Source organism: Onychostoma macrolepis, chromosome 19 (genome assembly GCF_012432095.1).
Source record: "Onychostoma macrolepis isolate SWU-2019 chromosome 19, ASM1243209v1, whole genome shotgun sequence".
NCBI classification, from domain to species: domain Eukaryota; kingdom Metazoa; phylum Chordata; class Actinopteri; order Cypriniformes; family Cyprinidae; genus Onychostoma; species Onychostoma macrolepis.
Window position 1 is genome coordinate 33,487,940 of NC_081173.1, and position 19,321 is coordinate 33,507,260.

General features: G+C 36.6%; 1 long non-coding RNA gene and 1 pseudogene across 1 annotated transcript; one reads left to right on the forward strand and one right to left on the reverse strand.

The window, feature by feature from the left end:
* Window positions 1-575: 575 nt before the first annotated feature.
* Window positions 576-18,291, reverse strand: LOC131525814 (uncharacterized). Its single transcript, XR_009267287.1, has 5 exons — window positions 17,933-18,291; window positions 17,135-17,180; window positions 2,696-2,779; window positions 823-950; window positions 576-653 (listed from the first exon to the last, which is right to left on the reverse strand). It is a non-coding gene; the product is annotated as an uncharacterized LOC131525814 (long non-coding RNA).
* On the forward strand, window positions 640-2,799 carry LOC131525797 (uncharacterized; annotated as a pseudogene).
* Window positions 18,292-19,321: the final 1,030 nt, after the last annotated feature.

A 19,321-nucleotide genomic window follows, 5' to 3' on the forward strand; every position in this document is an offset into this window, starting at 1 on the left:
ATACATAAGGAAGAAGACATTTCAGTGGAGGGGGAAGGTGAGGATCAGGAAGATGAGTCGATCACATTTGCTGATTTGTTCTTCTCTTTGTGCTCTAATTGTTACATTATGGAACGAGGTTGGCCAAAGAAAGAAATGTGTTTTATGGTGTATATACTTGGCCAGTAATAACCATCGCAAATGTTTTCGTAACACAAATGTTTCATAACAGAGTTTGTTTTTGTAGTTTTTAAATTAAGGTTTTACTAGATGAAGTTTTGAAATTAACTGGATTTTTGCATTGATTACTCAAATGTGGTCTGATCTTAACTCTCAACAATTAAGGGGCTAAGCACTACAGAAGCAGAAATGTATTAGTAAATTAGTAAACCCCCTGGCCCCACCCTAGAACCGCCCCTGTATTAGTGTGAACAAAACAGCAGACGGGCTTAATAGAATTGCAAATTCACTTCTTAGTGAACAGCAGAAATAGAGCATGAATCATGTGAATGGCCAGTGTCAGAACAATGGCAGAATTTTACAGAAGGGTGATGAGTTTGCAGGTATAAACACCATTGAGAAATTGTCAAAATTTACCTGAGTTGGGTGTGCTTTATTAAGATGACATGCAAAATGTGCAATGTTGGAAGGGCTCCACATTGGGAACCACTTGTCTAAACAATGGAAAAATAATAACAGTAAATTAGGACATTTAAAAAGTTGACCAGTCAGATGATCTTTTAATTACCCCCATTGGGTTGGTAAATGCTGTCTGGTTTTTGATCCTTTTGTCTCTCTCTCTCTCTCTTTTCCCTCAAGGCAAACCATGTATGCAACTGTTACCTTACAAGACTCAGATGAGGTGATGGTGGTGGCATCAAACTGGTTGAGCCTAGACAAGAGACACTGTTACTGGCCTCCATTCAAATCCACAGAGAAGTGCATGGAAGCTGTTCAGAACCGAATGAAACCTGAAACAGGAGGGAATCCATGGGAGGAATTAAATATTAGCTTTCACAGGAATATGGTAATGGTCACTATTTAAAAATAACTGTTTAATTTAGGATTTTGTACTGTCTAATAAATGTTCTCAAATAATATAATAAAATATTTATCTCATTGCAGTCACTTTTGAGAAGGCAAAAGAGGATCAAAAAGAAATCAAAGAACAGAAAGAACGGTAAGTAACAGGCTTGAATTTTTTCCCAAATTCTTCAAAAGATTTGACCTTTGAAAGAGCAAAATAATTAATTTATAAAGTATTAATTTGTGTATGTTTATTTAAAAAAAAAAAAAAAGATCATATCTATTAGCCACTGGATTCCCTGGAATGTTCAAAAGACAAAGACTTGAAAGCACTCAAGGAATGTCAAATCAGCTGCAACCACTTCCTCCAGTAACACCTGCATCTACATCCAGAATGTCAGCTGATGGTGAGTCAGCTTCATTTGACATAATCAATAGGAGAAGTTTATTTTCTCTTTTTTATAATTATAGCACAACTCATTTTACACAACAGGTTGAAATCCTCCAAATGCTGAGAGACATCAAGAGCAAGGTGCAGGAAAACTCTGCTATGTTAAAAAATCTACTCAAAGACAATACGGTTTCTGAAGTCCCTGCATGCCTTCAAAAGACTTTAAAGCAAACCTAAAACTGCCTCTTAAAACCCTTGAAGATATGGCCAGGACTGAAAGAGAGCTCAAGAATGCAACAACACGCAAAAAATATGTGAGTTGAGAAATAATTTATATAATATTTAAAGGGATACTGTACACTCATTTGCTTATAAACACAATTTAAAAATATATATATAATTAAATAAATTATAACAGTACTGGAATGTCCCTCTTGTTCCATGATGATAGCTTTTTATCAAATAAATAAATTAACAAATTCTGATTGTAATCCAATTATTTTATTATCTTTCTTAGAAAAGCTTAAAGGTCCTACAAAGAAAAGTAGTCCAGGCAGACTATTATAACTGTACAGTTTAATGTCATTATACAAAATATTTGACCAATTCAAAGCGAGGATTGACTAATTAGAATGACATATATAAAAAATTCTTCACAGGTAAAATATTTGTCAGGGTTTGGAGGTCTTTTGCCAAAGGATGCGATTAAGAATATTATGCAGCAAGTCCTAACGGATGATCTGGCTATACAGTTCAACTGGCAGGGGAGAGGAGATAAACAGGCCTTCTCTCATCTCGTGTTAACAGATGTGATCAGAGGTAAACACACTGCTGCATGAACACTTCCTACAAATCAAGTATGTTTGTATTTTGTCTGCAGTTGTCTTTATTTTCAAATCAAAACAAAAAGCATAGAAATAATATATATATTTAAAGAACAAAAACTCTTTACAGCTGTGAGCATGAGGCACTATACAACAAATGCTTGAGAATTTCCAACTCATTTATCATCAAGTTTCATCTTTCAGATGCTGCATTAAACCGAAAGGTAAACAGGGGTGACTGTGAAACTGAAATAAAAAAATATCTGAGTTACACAGCTGATCGACTCGGAAAGAGAAGAGAAGGTCGGAAGAGACCAAGAGAACAAGGAGGTAAGTGATACAGATGTTACAATGATAGAGATTTCCTTGGTTTTGATTTTAAGCTCACTTTCAACATGTATGCACATTTTTTTGTAATTGTGTTGAAAACACCAATAACAGTGGTCTTCATTCATCATATATTTTGCATAATTACCTCCTTCCCCTGCAGGTCCTGGGCATGAGATTCCAAATGTGATTTCTACCTCACTGTTGGACAGCCAGCCAGAAAGGGAAATACCTTGGGACATGTTTAATTAATGAGTTTTAAACATACATTTTGTGAAATTTATTTAATTTTGACATTACTAAATGAATTGTGATGTTTTCAGGCATATATATTTTTTCTCTTTAAAGAAAACAGTATCAGCTGTGTGCAAAGTGAACCACATTTGCTTTTTGACCACTAAAAATGTGTGCAATTTAACAGTTTGCTAATGCCACATCAAAGCAAAGAATTTTTATGCTTAACTTATTATGTAATGTATTCACAGTCTTACCAAGAAGGCTACTGTATACCCAAAGCGAAAAGTGTAATGTTTCAGGATCAAAGATGAAAAGGGGATTTCAAGCATCAAAAAATAAAAAAATAAAGTAATAAAGTTTTTCCCATACATTAGAATGTGTTCTATTTATTTATTTATATTTCTTCTGAGTAGAAATAATAACTATCATACATTTTACCATGATTTTACATGATTAACAGCAGTCTTGACAGGCATATTTAGAACAAGAATCATTTGATGCAACATTAAATGACTCGAATTAAAGATCACAGTGCAGCCCCAAAATACTAATTAACTGTAAATTTAAATCTCTATTCTTTGCCTTCAAACAGCTAGGTTTATCCCATTTGTCAGCAAGAAGTTTCTGTAAGGAAGTGAAGTTAATTTAAAAACTAATCAAATATATTTACACACTATTCACAAAAAGTTAGGGATATTCGACGTCCAGGTGAAATTCATGGAAAATGTAAAAAGTTCATGCTATAGTGATATTATATCATGAAAGTATAGGGCACTTAAGTAGAAGCATGCAATGGTAATTTCTTCATCTCAAACTATTTATTGAAACAAAAGCTATAAACAGTCGTGGGTATCCCACACCAAAATAAGTCAACGTCTCATGTCATGTGTCCTTTATCAATTACAACTTGACAACTACGTCTCATGCTGTACATAAGTCGACTTATTGTCTGCTGAGGCATGGCATTCCACTCTTCTTGAAGGGCTGCCCTCAGGTCATTGAGGTTCTGGGGTGCAGGGTTACGACCCTCTACACAACGACTCAGCTGATCCCATAGGTTTTCTATGGGATTCAGATCTGGAGAAAGTGCAGGCCACTCAATTTGAAGTACCCCAGCCTCCAGCACCCGTTCCCTGATGATGCGACCTCGATGAGCAGGGGCATTGTCGTCCATGAAGATGAAATCAGGCCTGTGTTGCTCATGCAGAGGCACAATGACTGGATTAATGATGTTATTCAGGTAGTACTGGCTTGTCACAGTACCATTCACAAGGTGTAGGGCAGTTCTGTATTGACTAGACACACCTGCCCATACTGTAACATCAGACAACAGTGGCCGATGCATAGAATTCTCCTTGACATCTCCAAGAGCATCGGCGGCCATCATTTCTGCTTAATGTGAATCGACTTTCATCAGAGAACAGCACTGAGGCCCACTGGTTCCTCGTCCAGCGCAAATGCTCCCTGACGATGATGCCTGTGCCTGGTGGTGTGGTCAGGTACCCTTGCAGGTCATCTAGAATGCAGACCATGCTGATGTAAGCAGTTTCGAATGGTCTGATGTGACCAGGGCCGTGCACAGGGCAGTGGCCCAGTGGCTAGAGCCACTGCTCCTCTGCCCTCCTCAGCTGAGGTGCCCCTTTCACCAAACCCAGCCCCGCTATCACCCCAGCTCAAAGTGTTCAGTTACCGCTCCACTAAAGGTCCACTGATTCCGTGAATATGCTCCGTGTTTTCCCACCGCTCCGCGGCATCACTCACAATCTGTGTGCCCTCTCTACGGAGATGACAGTTTTTCCCAAAGGTCGATGCATTAACAGGTAGATGCATTGCAATCCACATTACAGTCAGTGGATGATTCGCTGAATTAGTAATTTGGTATTTTGTTGATTTGCTCTAAAAGTCGTAACAACTTGTACAGAATATCCACGTTCTTAGAATGTCTAATCAAATTATTGTACCCGATTAGATCAAATATAAATAACACCAAATTTGCTGTTGTTGGCACACTTTGTAGAAAAAAAAATGCCTTCACAAAAAAGGAGAAAGAGAAAGAGCAAAGGGAGGCTGCTAAAGGCAGTTCAACATCATAAATATGAATTCAAAGCTCCAGCAAGCCAGCAGGTATATCATCATATAGAATATAGGATATTTAGCTTGTCACACTTTAATTCTTGCTATTAACATTCTATTTGAATATGTAATTTATTCCTGTGATTTCAAGCTGAATTTTTAGCATCATTACTCCAGTCACATGATCCTTCAGAAATCACTCTAATATTATTATTTGCTGCTCAAAAACATTTATTATTAGTATTATGTTGAAAACAGCTGAGTAAAATTGTTTTCAGGTTTCGAATAGAAAGTTCAGAAGAACAGCATTCACCTGAAATAGAAATCTTTTGTAACATTATTCTTCATTCATTATAAAGTCTTTATCATCACTTTTGATCAATTTAAAGCATCCTTGCTAAATAATAGTATTAGGCCTAATTTCTTATATATATATATATATATATATATATATACTGACTCCAAGCTTTTGAATGTTTGTAGTATATAAATGTTGTAGGATCAGAACGAGTCAGATAAATTAAGATTCGATCAGAACATCGAAACATGAGGAGCCAAACTTCCACAGAGGCCCAAGAAAACAGGACAACGTCATAAATCAGATGCCTAGCGCCAGCCCGTCTGAAGCGAGTCTCTTTCACAGAACAGCTTACAACATTGACACAAAGAACACTTATTGATGATTCCAACTCAGGAAGGAGATTGTCAAATTTGGGGCAAGTAATCAAGATTGATGGTCAAAGACACAGCACATCATTACCGTCACATGAGGGAAATCATTAGTAGAGACTTTGTTGGGTGGGTTCCCCCACCCAAGACACAGACCAGACTGAAATTCCTTTGTTCACAGAACACATTCTCACATCCACAGAATGGCACTGAGACTGCTTTTTCCATATGCACCTAAAATCATCTTAAAAGACTTATGAGCAACTAATGATGTCTATGCATAACTCCATATTATGTATATAACCCACAAATTTGACTATCATGTCTAATCACTCATTGTGTATGTCTTTTTAATAACTATTGAATAGCTTAAGGGTTTATATTCATGTTTGGTATGTATGAGTGTGAAAATTCTAGCTTGAAACGCTTCTTTCAATTAATTCTTTGTCAAATGTATCATATTCTGGTTATAGAAATCACATCCAAAAATATGCTTTGCAAGAGCGTGTAAAGTTCGGACATGTGACTGACCAGATAACATGCTGATTTATGATTGGGAGGAGAAACAGAGCAACACCCCGAGCTAAGATAATATCTAATTGGTCAACACACCAGTTGGGATGTGTCCAAAAGCCGAATTTAAAAACTCAGGACACCATCAGACCCTCTTCTCTTCTCTCTTTTTGCTTTTGCCACCGCGTTTTGACTGCTGCTTTTTAGCACTCTTTGAGCGTGCTCTGGCCTACATGCCAGCTACTTAACACCACGATGAGAAGAAAAACCACCTAGTCTCGTTACATGCTTTTTTTTTTTTTAACTTTAGTTTCTTTTCTTTTCCGTTGTGAGTTTTCGAGTTTCGCCACTCTTTGTCTCCGAGTCTGTGACCGCCTCAAAACTTCTACCAGCCACAACTCCGCATCTTCAGCTTCCCATATGGAGTCAATTTAATGCCGCATATATATGAAAAAGAAAATAAAGTTTTGCAAAAGAAAATGAAGTATTGCAAGAAGAAAATAAGTTTTGCAAACAAAAATAAAGAATTGCAAAATATAAATAAAAGAGAGCAAAAGCAATGATTTTGCAATACATATTTTCCATGGCCATATCTACTAATTTATTTGCAATGCAGCTTTTATTTTGCGTTTCAGTCAAGTTTGAGCTTGCAATACCGCTTTCCCCTTTGCGCTTCACGTTTCTGCGCGTCTCACTTTGTGGCGCTGTTTTGACATGGGGGTGGAGTCAGGGGACGGGGGCGTGTCCAACAGGCCTGGGCATGCCTCCCTGGAAGTGACATCATTGGCCCGAGACGCAGATCACAGCTGATCCAGGCACCGTCGCTGAGCAGAGGCATGCGGGTGGATCGTTTCCTTTTATTCACTAGCTTTAAAACATGCATGTTTTCATTTTATTAACAAATGTATGTGTGTATTAGCAGCGTTTGCTCAAGTTAAAGAAGTTGTTAATATGAACATCTGCTGTTTATTTCTCTCAATGTGTGCACACTTTTATAGCATTAAAATGTGTATTGTTTCATTTGGTTAACTAAATGTGCATTAATAGTGCTTGTTTAAAATCTCTTAACCTGTGCACAGCGCTCTTTGTTTACATTAGTTCAGAGTTACTGCTAGTTTTAATGTAAAAGAATGCAATTAACTTCACAAACTATACATCATTAAAAAGGTCTAAGACTCAAGCTTCATATCCATCTCGACTTCGTTTTTCATTTACATAACTCCTGGCATAAATTAAGAAATGACATAATACAGTGACATACTACGTTTTTAGCCATATCAAAACAGTAGTCATGGCATGGGTAAATTTGACCCGCTGGCGCTTTTAGGTATACAGCGACCTCTGGTGGTTGAAGTGTTAACCATAGGCTACGTACTGGACTGTATTGCACGCGATGTAGACAACATTCAAATTAAGTTTATTATGAATAAATGTTACATAAAGTATAATAAAATAGGCCGACAAGAAAACATTTTTATCCATCCCACAAGTCTTGTAAGTCCATGTATTTTATTAGTATTGGTAATATTTTTATATTCGTTGTTAATGTAGGCTATTTGATTTATTTTCCCTTCATTTCGATCTCTTAACGTTCAGGGCTGTATAATAATAATAATAATAATAGCCTAATAATAGCCTAATATACACATATATTACATAAAAAGACACGATCAACGGACTGTGGGATGGATAAATATATTTGATCAGTCTCTGATAATCCCAGGTTGCTATGGTCACTCGGGTTTGTTTATGCATGATTAAACTCATGGCCACGACATACAGTATTATCACGTTCCCACGACTTAATATCTCGTGGCCACGACAAAACTAAACCAAAAAGACTTTTTAATCTTTTTTTAAACTTCCAGTGCTGGTCATTTCTTAATTTATGCCAGGAGTTATGTAAATGAAAAACTAAGTCGAGATGGATATGAAGCTTGAATCTTAGACCTTTTTAATGATGTATAGTTTGTGAAGTTAATTGCATTCTTTTACATTAAAACTAGCAGTAACTCTGAACTAATGTAAACAAAGAGCGCTGTGCACAGGTTAAGAGATTTTAAACAAGCACTATTAATGCACATTTATTTAACCAAATGAAACAATACACATTTTAATGCTATAAAAGTGTGCACACATTGAGAGAAATAAACAGCAGATGTTCATATTAACAACTTCTTTAACTTGAGCAAACACTGCTAATACACATATACATTTGTTAATAAAATGAAAACATGCATGTTTTAAAGCTAGTGAATAAAAGGAAACGATCCACCCGCATGCCTCTGCTCAATGACATGCCTGGATCAGCTGTGATCAGCGTCTTGGGCCGATGACGTCACTTCCAGGGAGGCATGCCCAGGCCTGTTGGACACGCCCCCGTCCCCTGACTCCACGCCCCCGTCCCCTGACTCCACCCCCATGTCAAAACAGCACCACAAAGTGAGACGCGCAGAAACGTGAAGCGCAAAGGGGAAAACGGTATCGCAAGCTCAAACTTGACTGAAACGCAAAATAAAACCTGCATTGCAAATAAATTAGTAGATATGGCCATGGAAAATATGTATTGCAAAATCATTGCTTTTGCTCTGTTTTATTTATATTTTGCAATTCTTTATTTTTCTTTGCAAAACTTATTTTCTTCTTGCAATACTTCATTTTCTTTTGCATATATATGCGGCATTAAATTGACTCCATATTCCCAAGACATCACTGCAACGACCACTGAACTGTTGGCCAATCAGCTACCTTGGGAAACACCCTTTCTGCAAAGATGACAACAAAAGTCCCTTAACACAAAGGCAATGCAAGCAAGTAACCTCCAGATTTTAGCCTCACTGAGAAACTCAAAGCGAGGGTTAAATAAGTGATTGATGGTTGTTCAGGTCTATGCACCTGCACATATTGCTATAAACTTGGGATTTCACATTTTCATTCTCTAAACTCATCCTTTCCTCACCTTCTTTCTTTCTGCAACTTGTGTGAATGTGTGAATGCGTGTGTTCATGTGTTAGATTAGTTTACATGTCTTAGATTTATCCAATAAAGTCTTATTTATATTGAAAAGTATTATCTTGTCTTTTGTGCTTACACGTTAATGTCTTAAACTGCCGATCTTGTTACTGTGCTATTTAATAGTGTTTTCACTATATTTTTGATTTTAATATCCAGTGCAGAGTTGATGTTATACGGCTCGTTCAATGAATCACTGGCCGACTCAAGTGATCAGCTGCAAAACAGTGATTTTGTTCAAATTCCCTATAAAATCATAAATGATTCCCTTTGAGCTAAATTTACCTGTTTCCCTTACAGTGCTGATCTTATATTCATCAAATTATCCTGAAAAAAAAAAAAATCTACTCAACTGTTTTAAATATTAAGAAAAACAATAATAAATGTTTCTTGAGCAGGAAATCAGAATATTAGAATGATTTCTGAAGGATCATGTAACGCTGAAGAGTAATAATGCTGAAAATTTAGCTTTGATCACCGGTAAAAAATACATTTGAAAATATATTCAGTAACACTTTAGAATACTGTTTCTTACTTACTGCATAACTAATAAGGAATTAGAACTAAAGGAAGAACTAACAGGTTAACTACTAAGAAAGATGTGTTAACTAATTAGTATGTAATGTTGCACTACACTAATGTTGCATGTCACCCACGGACTACAATATCCATCATCCATTGCACTGACGACACACACAGCTGATTGCACTGATCACACAGTTTACTTAAGCCATGGACTTCCTTGGTCAGATCGCCAAGTATGATCTGCGTATACAGGTGCATCTCAATAAATTAGAATGTCGTGGAAAAGTTCATTTATTTCAGTAATTCAACTCAAATTGTGAAACTCGTGTATTAAATAAATTCAATGCACACAGACTGAAGTAGTTTAAGTCTTTGGTTCTTTTAATTGTGATGATTTAGGCTCACATTTAACAAAAACCCACCAATTCACTATCTCAACAAATTAGAATACTTCATAAGACCAATAAAAAAAAAAAACATTTTTAGTGAATTGTTGGCCTTCTGGAAAGTATGGCCTTTTACTGTATGTGTACTCAATACTTGGTAGGGGCTCCTTTTTCTTTAATTACTGCCTCAATTCGGCGTGGCATGGAGGTGATCAGTTTGTGGCACTGCTGAGGTGGTATGGAAGCCCAGGTTGCTCTGATAGTGGCCTTCAGCTTATCTGCATTGTTGGGTCTGCTGTCTCTCATCTTCCTCTTGACAATACCCCATAAATTCTCTATGGGGTTCAGGTCAGGCGAGTTTGCTGGCCAATCAAGCACAGTAACACAATGGTCATTGAACCAGCTTTTGGTACCTTTGGCAGTGTGGGCAGGTGCCAAGTCGAAATCAGAAATCAGCATGAAATCAGCATGAAATCAGCATCTCCATAAAGCTTGTCAGCAGAAGAAAGCATGAAGTGCACTAAAATTTCCTGGTAGATGGCTGCGTTGACTGTGGACTTCAGAAAACACAGTGGACAAACACCAGCAGATGACATGGCAGCCCAAATCATCACTGACTGTGGAAACTTCACACTGGACTTCAAGCAACATGGATTCTGTGCCTCTCCAGTCTTTCTCCAGACTCTGGGACCTTGATTTCCAAATGAAATGCAAAATTTACTTTCATCTGAGAAGAGGACTTTGGACTAGGGGTGTGCAGCGGAGCCATTATTTGTATTTGTATCTCTATCTGTATCGGTGACAATCTCAAAATTATTTGTATCTGTATCCGGATAGATCCGGAAGTGGGCGTGGCTTAAACCGGAAGTTCGTCAAATTACATCAAAATCTGCAAATCTGTTCGATTCGTAGTTTTCATTTAACAAATATGCCTTGTATAACTAAAGAAAGTATTATTTTTTATTGAAATTATAACTGTAAATATCTTCTATTTAAAACTCTATCAAAAAAGAAAAATAACTTAATCTTCTTATTTTCCAGTGAAACTTTGTGTACAAATTTGACAAGAGACAAGCATCCATAATCTTAAATAAGAGCACTAGTAGAAAAAAAAAAGAAATAGAAATGGAAAAGAAAGTGTTCAGTAGTCTATCATAGCAGAATGTCAATAAAGCTCCCTTGAACTTTAAGTAACTTGGATCATGTGTTGCAGGAGTCTGTGATCATTTACGATTTTTTTTTTTTTTTTTTTAAATCAACAGAGCGCAACAAATAATTTGGATCCTCCAAAAGCCTTAATCAAACATCGCTTTTCTTCGTCTTGTGTAATTAAATGTTATGCCATTCACGAAAAGGGTAAATGTAATGCGTTTTTACACTCATTCACTTCACACATCCAGGCCCATAGCCAGCTATGAGGTTCAGACCTCCGTAAATGTTTCATGTTCAAAAATAAAATTTGAAAACCTTATGAAAAATTATTTAAAATCATGCGGCTGAATAAATTCATGTGGCCGACTCGCAGCAGCTGCGAAACGCAGGAGTGGAGCTTGGAGCAAGTGCAGCCTCCACTCCATGTTGCCAGATCTAGTTATTTTAAGCGTCGCTGGACTTGTTTTAATACTTAATGTAACAGCGTTAATAAAATAATTAGGGTATTAATAAAGTGGGGGGAGGATGAAGGTGGAGGTTAGAGATTCTGTTTCCTATTTGCAAAATACAAGATCTAAACTTATTTTGGTGCATTTTTCAGGAGATTGGTTGTGTTTGTTTTTTGTAGCAATATCTGGCAACACTGCTTCGCCGGCACTGACAGGCAGCAATCAAAACAGGAGCGCGCGGATAGTTTATTGCTGAGGAGACCACATTCGTTAAACGCAATGATCACCATATTATCTGTACGAAACTGTGTCAAACGCTATCAAAGCAATTATCATTGCACAAATCTTAACAACCGCAAACCTCACTAATGCAGTGCTGTTCCAACAAACATGTGATTGTGTGCCGAATATTTGTTCTGTTATTCGGATAAATCCGTTATTCATTTTGAAGCCATTATCCGTGCCTTTCCAAATAAGGTATTCGGCTTCGGGCACATCCCTACTTTGGACCACTGAGCAACAGTCCAGTTCTTTTTCTCCACAGCCCAGGTAAGATGCTTCTGACGTTGTCTCTGGTTCAGAAGTGGCTTGGTAGCCCTTTTCCTGAAGACGTCTGAGCGTGGTGACTCTTGATGCACTGACTCCAGCTTCAGTTCACTCCTTGTGAAGCTTTCACAAGTCTTTGAATCAGCTTAGCTTGACAGTATTCTCAAGCTTGCTGTCATCCCTGTTGCTTGTGCACCTTTTCCTACCCAAATTCTTCCTTCCAGTCAACTTTGCATTTAATATGCTTTGATACAGCACTCTGTAAACAGCCACACCTTTCAGTAATGACCCTCTGTGACTTACCCTCTTTGTGGAGGGCGTCAATGTTCGTCTTCTGGATCATTGCCAAGTCAGCAGTCTTCTCCATTGTTGTGGTTTCAAAGAACAAGAGATACCCGGAATTTATACTGTAGGGATGGTTATTAATTGAAACTCAAATGTAAATATTCTAATATTTTGAGATACTGATTTTTTACTTTTATGAGCTGTAAGCTCTAATCATCAAAATTAAAACAAAAAAAACTTTTGAAATGTTTTACTTTACATGCAATGAATCTAAAATATATGAAAGTTTCACTTTTTAAAATAACTTACAAGAACTTTTTCACGACATTCTAATTTATTGAGATGCACCTGTAGCACTCCTCAAGTGTTAGCTGCCTTACCGAGCCATTCCGTGTTTCTGTTCAGTTCCAGTATTGTCTTGGGTTTATCACTCCCCTAGTGTTAGCTGCGATACGGTACCTGTTTCTTGTTTTCTAGTCTGTGTTCCCTGTATTTACCCCTGTCTCACCGTTCGGACTCTGTTTATGCCTCGCCTGGACTATTGTTCATGTTTATGGATTACCCCTATTGTCAAGCCCTCTGGATATTGTTCGCCGATCGAAGACCATGCCTGTTTATTTGATTACTCATCTGTCTTTCTCTCAAGATACCTGTTTGCCATTTGTTCGACCCTGCCTGTGTTTTGACCATGTCTCTGTTGAATAAAAGCTTTCATATGGATCCGCACGTCTCACGTCTTGTCAGCCCCGTTACAAACAGTTAGCTAATCAATAACTAATGTATTCTGTCGTACCTCCTGAAGAACGTCTCAGGTTACATATGTAAAAATGGTTCCCTGAGTAGGGAACGAGACACTGCATCCTCTAGGGGTCGCTATGGGGAATGCCGTCAGCGTGACCCGTGTCTGAAGCATATATACAAAAACCCCAGGTTGGGCCCCAACCTGATTATTATAGTGACTATTTGCGTATTGTCCAGTAGTAGTTATTTCATAGTTATTTTTCTTGAACCTTAACTAGTAGATAATTAATAGTAGTTCTTCAGAAGGTATGACAGAATACATTAGTTATTGAGTAGCTAACTGTTACTTAACACTCAGTACTTAACTGTTACTTTTACACTCGGACCATTACAATGTTTATGTCATGTCCTTAAGTTATTTTGTAATTTGTCACAGTCATGGTTCCTGTTGTTTGTAATGTCAAGGTGCATTCACGCCATCTCGCAATTACAGTGACTAGGAGATACTAACTTGTAAAAAGCATTCACATCTTCGTAGTACTCGTAATTACAACTTGTGAACTGTGAACTTGTGAGAGCTACAACTTGTACCACCTAACCACCAAGGGTGTGAAGAGCTCCAAGTAGAACATCATGTGATGTCATTTCGAAATTACAGTAATTACGATATGGAGTGAATGAAGCATAATTACCTGTTCCCTCGTTTGATCTGGTAATGTGCTTCCCTCTTTGTGTCATGTTCTTTGTTTGATTCTTCACAAGTGTCTCTTGTTAGTCATTAGTCCTTTAATATTTAAAGGGGTGGTTGATTGAAATTTCACTTTTTTAATGTTAGTTAGTGTGTAATGTTGCTGTTTGAGCATAAACAATATCTGCTGTCATACACACGGCTGACTCCAGTGAGACGCGGAGACGAGGAACTTCTGGCTGACGAGTTTATTAACAATAATGATAAACATACAACTCTACATATTCACGCTAGACATATACCATTGACATATACAGCTATACTGACAAACAAGACCGAACGCTGACTGGAGGGAACACAGGACTTAAGAACACTGGGGAAAACGAGATAATTAATAACACAGGGCTGGGGACTAATTAACTAATGATGACATAAACTAGGACACAGACAGGAACCCCAAATAAGGACACGAGAGGAGGGGAAAACACAAGACGCGGAGACACAGTCTGACATCTGCAAAGTTACAATGCTGAAAGTTCAATGCAATATACAGTGGTGTGAAAAAGTGTTGGCCCTCTTCCTGATTTTTTTATTTTTTTTGCATGTTTGTCACTCTTTAATGTTTCAGATCATCAAACAAATTTAAATATTAATCAAAGGTAACACAAGTAAGCACAGCATGCAGTTTTTTTATTATGAAGGGAAAACAAAATCCAAACCCACATGGCCCTGTATGAAAAAGTGCTTGCCCCCTAAACCTAATAACTGGTTGGACCACCCTTAGCAGCAACAACTGCAATCAAGCGTTTTCGATAACTTGCACAGCATGATGAAGAAGACCGTTTAAATACAAACTGTCATTGAACCAGAAAAATTAGTGGTCAATTCATGGATCAGACACTTGTTGTGATTTTTGCAGTTAATCACCTCGTTAGAGAACAGCATGTTATGCAGCAAATACTGAAACATTTAACAGTTGGCCATGTGCATTCAAAGGTTTAGAGAAGGTCAAATTAAGTTCACCTGTAAAGGTTATAGTGCATTATAGGTGCATTCTGAAATTTCACCTGAAAGTCGAATATCCCTAACTTTTTGTGAGTAGTATATATATATATATATATATATATATACCTGTATATTGCATTGAACTTTCAGCATCGTAACTTTGCAGATATTGTTTATGCTCAAACAGCAACATTACACACTAACTAACATTAAAAAAAAAAGTGAAATTGCAATCAACCACCCCTTTAAATATTAAAGGACTAATGACTAACAAGAGACACCTGTGAAGAATCAAACAAAGAACCAGTTAGAACATGACACAAAGAGGGAAGCACATTACCAGATCAAACGAGGGAAGAGGTAATTATGCTTCATTCACTCCATATCGTAATTACGAAATGACATCACATGATGTTCTACTTGGAGCTCTTCACACCCTTTGTGGTCAGGTGGTACAAGTTGTAGCTCTCACAAGTTCACAGTTCACAAATTGTAATTACGAGTACTACAAGGATGTGAATGCTTTTTACAAGTTAGTATCTCCTAGTCACGGTAATTGCGAGATGCCGTGAATGCACCTTGACATTACAAACAACAGGAACCATGACTGTGACAAATTACAAAATAACTTAAGGACATGACATAAACATTGTAATGGTCTGAGTGTATGTTACTTTAAGATCCATGTTTTTGCTTTCCCTGAGTCCTGCATTCTGGGAAAGTGCGAAGAGGGTGAATTAATGCTGTGCCATTTTGATTCTGTTCATGTTTTCTGTTAGAACAAAAATACGTTAACCATAATCTGTGTCTTGTGAATCATTGACAACGCATTATAAGTTACAAGTTGAACCAAAACCCAAAAACAATTGTGGTAGCCAGTACATTCAGTACTCAATACAAGCAAATCTAAGAATTCTACTGATTTTACAATTACTAATTCACAATATAATATAATATAATATAATATTCAAATAGAATTCACAAAACAGAAAATGCTCCCTTCCTCTTGCCCTGTTTAACACAACTTTTATACCAGGAGCGGAGACATGATATTTTATTCTTGATTAAAAAAATAAATAAATAAATAAATATATATATATATTCCTGATTTTCTTTATGTTTTTGGAAGACTCTTGATTTCAAGAAATTGACTGAAAAACGCAGGAAAAAGTGGCTTGTAAACCTGCATCTGTGGTCGACAGGAGCCGATCTGATAATGCTCTTGTGTGCAAATGGTTAATATGAGTTATAATATATATATTAAAACAGATATAGATAGTTCGATGGTAAAGTGGAGAGTGTTTTAACTCTCAAAACATGAATTACACCTTTTGAGGAATATGACATGAAGGCTATATCACTGCAACTCCGAAATCAGAGCACAGTTAAATTATTTAATCAAAATTTAGATACGATCCTATCTTTTATCTTTTAAACGGTCCAGATTGGTATATCCTCAGGCTGCTGGACTTGTTAGTTTTGACTGTGCAAAGTCAATATCACTGTTCTATATTATGTTCACTACCTTGTATGTTCAATATGAACTTCACGAAAGACTTAGTTCTGTGTGAAATTATAGAGCGACACGAAAGTAAGAGCATTATTGTTGTTGTTAATATTTTTATTGTCGGATTATCATACAGAATGACACAGTTTTGACTGTCATGGTGTGTGCATGAATGAGTGTGAAATACCTATAATTACGTTGCTTATTCTGATCACTTATATTGGGCACTTTTATGCATTTAAATTCTGACTATTGACATTGAAAACGATGCATGTGTTTTTCGAGGGTATTGGTTAATTTCTTGATTGCCGTTTTGACAGTGTTTGCTTGCATATTTTAATCATATTTGGTAGTTCTCTTTAATGCATTTTCCCCGATTTGATCCATGGGAAATTTATCTAGCATTATATATTATTTTGTCATCATTATTTCGTTATAAGGACCTAAAAATGGCTCTTATCAACCTTGATTTACATTCTATCACGTTATTTTGACAGTTAAAGTTTTGGACGGGTTTTTGTGAGCTTTTGGGCTGGCCGTCCATCCAATCTGGCAACACTGCAAGGTTATTTTCGTAAACGAAAACTAAAACTAAGACTAAAACTATTGATGAAAAAACAATTTCGTAAACTGAAATAAAATTAAAAATTCAAACTATTTGAAAAACAAAACGAAACGAAACTAGTTATTGGAAAAACTAACTGAAATAAAATAATAATTCACAAAAATAAATAATCGTTTTCATAATCATTACCTTGGCGGAAAAATATATAAGCTGTGTGACAGTTTAGGGAAATACCTGTCAATGCACATGGCGCCACGCACATGGGTATGGAGGACCAAACCTGCAAAAACAATAAATAAATAAATACGCAAATAAATCCACAAAATAATACATAAATAAATATATAAATAAATGTGCAAATAAATACATAAATAAATATATAAATCCACATATTCCTGTATAAATTAATATATAAATAATTAAATGTGCGAGAAAATAATTAAATAAATTAAACGAATGTTGGGGGAAATAATAAAAAAAAAATGCTAAAGGAAATGCTAAACTGAAAGTTTTTTTTCCCCCCTTTCAAACGTTTATTCATTTTTGAATGTAGTTCCGTATTTATTTTTCCTCAACTCAACATGCTAATGAGGGGGTGTCTATCAAGCATCAGAGAAGGCGGTCTTTATGCCACCATTGGTTGATCGTTTTAAAAGTTCTGCGTTCCATTGTTTGCCTGCGCAATATATAACCTTGTATGAAAATATTGCAGTCAAACAGTTTAGCAGTTTGTAGATCCATCATGGCAACTATTGTTTTCTAGTCTGACAAGCTAACTATTTTTTTAATATTAGAATACGCCGACAGGAAAAAATTTGGCAAACTACCACTATCAACACTAAAGTAACAAACTTATGCACCAAAAAGTTAGCTAATGTTTGCTAATAATGGTTAGCGATAGATTGTGTGGCAGAGAAGTGGCAGACCTCTTGGAGCTTTTCTTGTCTAACTTAATCATGTTGCAAGCAAATTTACACAAACTAATTAAAACGTTAACTTAGACAAAATGAGAATTTACAAAAATCCACTTACATCCATATGCAGGACAGGTGATCTCTCGTCTCATTTCACCGCTTTCTCGCTTTCTCCCTATGGCGTCAAATCTGTGCCATTAATAACCGAGCGCACCACTTATGCTGGCGCGCGCGGTAAATCACTTCCGCGAGAGGAAAACAGATCTACAAGCGAGGAAACGGGAGCCCGCGAGCTAATTTTAAACACTCGCGCGCGCGTCACTCGTCCTCTGCGCGCAATACAAGCCCTCGCGCGCGCGTGATCATCCCCCACATCCTCGCGCTCGATCTTCTCTCACCTGCTCGCGCGAACACTTCTATTTTTGTCAGTCGTGGGGCGGGGCTTGCTGTTTTAATTGTTATCTCTAACGCCATTGGTTACTTCCCCTTTTCCGGAAGTCAGCTGTGATTGGACGCCTGTGAAAAGGCGATCCATAATTTATTTGAAAAAAGTTTATTAACATAAATTCTTCCGTTTACTAGTGATTACTAGTGATTACAATCTTGTGATGTTACAAAGATAAAACAGGACCATAAACCCTTTTTTTTTTTTTGATAGGTATTTTTATTAGTTTTATATTGCACAATAAACAACAACAATAAAAGAACAAAATACATAAAATAATAATGATTAAAAAATAAATCAATAAGTAAAAAAAAAAAAAACAGACTTTTGAGAACAACAATCAGGGCATACAAGCAGTTTCAATGGAAAAATGACTAGGCACTCAATAGGGGGCAGACAAGATGCTAAGCATTACGTTGCTAGTCAGAGTCAGCATTACATTGGTCCAAATGATCTAGAAACGGTTGCCATATACTGTAAAACTTATTAAGATTACCAATAACTCCATACTGGACTCTTTCCATATGCAATATTCCAGTAAGATAGTTCAACCAGGTCTTAAACTGAGGAACAGTGTCCGATTTCCACAGCCTCAGAATGACACTCTTAGCAATAATCATTCCGTAAATTATTGTACTTTGTACAGACACATTATGATCTAACAGAGAAATAGAATAACCAAATAATGCAATTTCTGGATCAGGTGTAAAAACACAACCATACATATCCGAGAACCATTTAAATATGTCACACCAGAAATCGTATAGTTTTGGATATGTCCAAAAGAGATGGGTCAGAGAGCCTTCTGCATATTTACACCTGTCACAAATAGGAGAGATAGTAGGAAAAATGCTGTGCAATTTAGATTTTGAATAGTGCAGCCTATGCATCACCTTAAATTGAATTAACTGATGCCTAATAGCATTAACCCTGCATAAACCCTTTTTATAGATTTTAATGACATGTTTCCACGGTTTTTAGCATGGTAAATCTATCAAAAAGGTTATATTTGAAATTTTCATACAACATAAAGCTTGGGCTATATTAACTTTGCAAAATGAA